The sequence below is a fragment of the Condylura cristata genome, unplaced genomic scaffold (genome assembly GCF_000260355.1).
Source record: "Condylura cristata isolate star-nosed mole 26May11 unplaced genomic scaffold, ConCri1.0 scaffold00025, whole genome shotgun sequence".
NCBI classification, from domain to species: domain Eukaryota; kingdom Metazoa; phylum Chordata; class Mammalia; order Eulipotyphla; family Talpidae; genus Condylura; species Condylura cristata.
Window position 1 is genome coordinate 161,406 of NW_004567126.1, and position 2,349 is coordinate 163,754.

The window sequence follows — 2,349 nt, forward strand, 5'->3', positions numbered from 1 at the left end:
TTTTTTTTTTTTTTTTTTTTTGAGTTCTGGGTTCTTGGGTTCACTCTGGGAAAGGTTTCACCAGAGCTCCCCTTTCAGCAGCATACGGCAAGATTCTTCCATGAGACAGAGTCTCAGTTATATTTAAAGAGTAAGTTTATTAGAAAGAAAGAGGAGAGGAAAAGACACTTGCATAGGTGCAAGTGGGCAGGAAGAGCTGCCCCGCAAGGGGAGAGAGTGGGTGGAAAGAAGCACCTGCATAGTCACAGGTGGAACAGCTGCCCCATGCTGGTGGAGAGACTGCCCTGATATAGGTAGTTTCTCCTTGGGAGGGGCTCACTCCTTGTGAGCCCAGGTAGAACTTGAGAGGACCAGTGATATCTTGATGAGCTTCGGTCTCCATGTCCTTATCTTTTACCTTTTGGGTCTGAGATTCAGGCACAGTCCCCAACAGTCTGTTATCTGCTGGGACCTCTTGGAGACATTCAGGCATCCCGGACATCCTGGATATTGGGCTTTTGTGCCTGAGGACCTTGATTTTATGGCTGCTTCACTAACCCCTTCTATCTGTCCCCTTTGTGTGACTCAGTCTTGTGATGCCTCCCCTGCATTTCTTCCTCCATCATGGCTGCCCTTATATGCTCAGCCTCCAAGCTCAGTGGCACTCACTCACACATGCCCACCCCACACTCCAGGTGCTGCCATCAGGCACCGTGTAAGACCACATGTGGCGGTCATTGAAACAAATGGGGGTGGGGGAAACCTGATAATTTCCATTTACCCTACTGTAGCGTTTAGAAAAGTGATATATTTTATTCTTTAATATTGTTAAATTTCTTCACCAAGGGCACCCTTCTGAATCCCTAACAATTAATATAAATCTAAAAATTAAATTATGCTTTTTAACATTCGGATACTTCTGAACTCAGTCAAATTATTAGTGTACTTTTCAACTTGAAATTACTAATCAACTAATCATCTAATCAACTAATCATCACTAGAAAGAAACAAAGAAACAAAGAAATCTGGTAACACTTGTTCCAGACAATCGGGAGTTGGGGGAAAAGTTAAGAGGAGGGGAGGACTGAGGGGAAAGGTGTCGTTGAGAAACCAGAGCCAGAAAGTGAGGCCTCCCAGTAAACAATTTGAGGGGTTTTTTAGTTGAAAGTACAAGTGGGGAGGGGGAGGCCAACATGGCACCTACTGTTTTCTTTTTCCCACAAAAAGGAAAATGTGTATTTGAAGCAATTACTGTTAAGGGAAAGGATGTCCTAAAGGAACTCTGCAGAGTCCTGTGGACCCTACCCTCTACTCCAGCATTCTGGACTCTACCCCCTACTCCAGTGATTGGAAACTACAACTCCCAGCAGTACCAGGGAGAGAACTGTAATGACCCAAGGGCGGAGCTAGTGTAACAGGGTGGTCCCTAGGAAAAGGGGAAGTTCCAGGTTCTCTGCCCCACCCAGGAGGGTGGAGCTGAGCAGAGAAAAAGGACAGAAGAGAAGGAAGCTGGATGGAAAACAAGGAGACCTGAAGAAGCAATATGGAGCAGCAAGCATGTGATGAAGAAACCGGGCTTGTTTCCTGACCCTGGACTGGTTAAGGCAGATGTGGGTGAAATAACCGTAGGGAGGTGACTATGTCAGCATTTATATTGATTTTGATTTTGCTCTTTTCCTCGCAGACTTGTCTGGCCATTTCTGACCCTTTTCCATGGGTCATGGCCAGAAGATGCTTTAGTCTAGTGGCAGGCTTTCAGGCCTTGCTTTGGGCCAATCCCTTTTGGGTCGACTTTTGCCCACGAGGGGATGGGTAACTTCAGGGATTTGATTTAGAAGTTATATTCTTTGTGTTCCGTATTGTATATTTACTGTATTAAAGTCCCTTTTTATTAAAGTTTTATGTTTTGTCTTGTTGCGGCGGATGGCAGAACCCACTTAGTGCAGGCAGGTTTAGGGGTCCAGGGGTGCCCCTCTCTCCCTGTCCAGGAACAGATTTGCTGCCCTGTAATACTAGCAGGAATTCTGGGACATTGGGGAATAAATAAGGCGCAATTGTGTCTCGCTCTCTCACTTGGAAACGGCTCTCCGGACCCCTGACTCGGCATTTTCAGTCAGCCGAGCAGGTAAGGCATTCCAGTTACTTTGTATCCCACTCTTATTACCTGGGTTGTTTCCTGTTCCTTTCCCCATTTGTAAATAAACCCATTTTGACCCTTTTGTTTGTGCCTACTGTACAACTGAATTTTAAGCCAGCGGGTGAGTCCCCACTGACAGGAAGCCCAAATTTGCATCTTCATCTGGTGGTACTGATGGAGGAAGGAATGCAGGGGAGGCATCACTAGATTAAGTCACACAAAGGGGATAGATG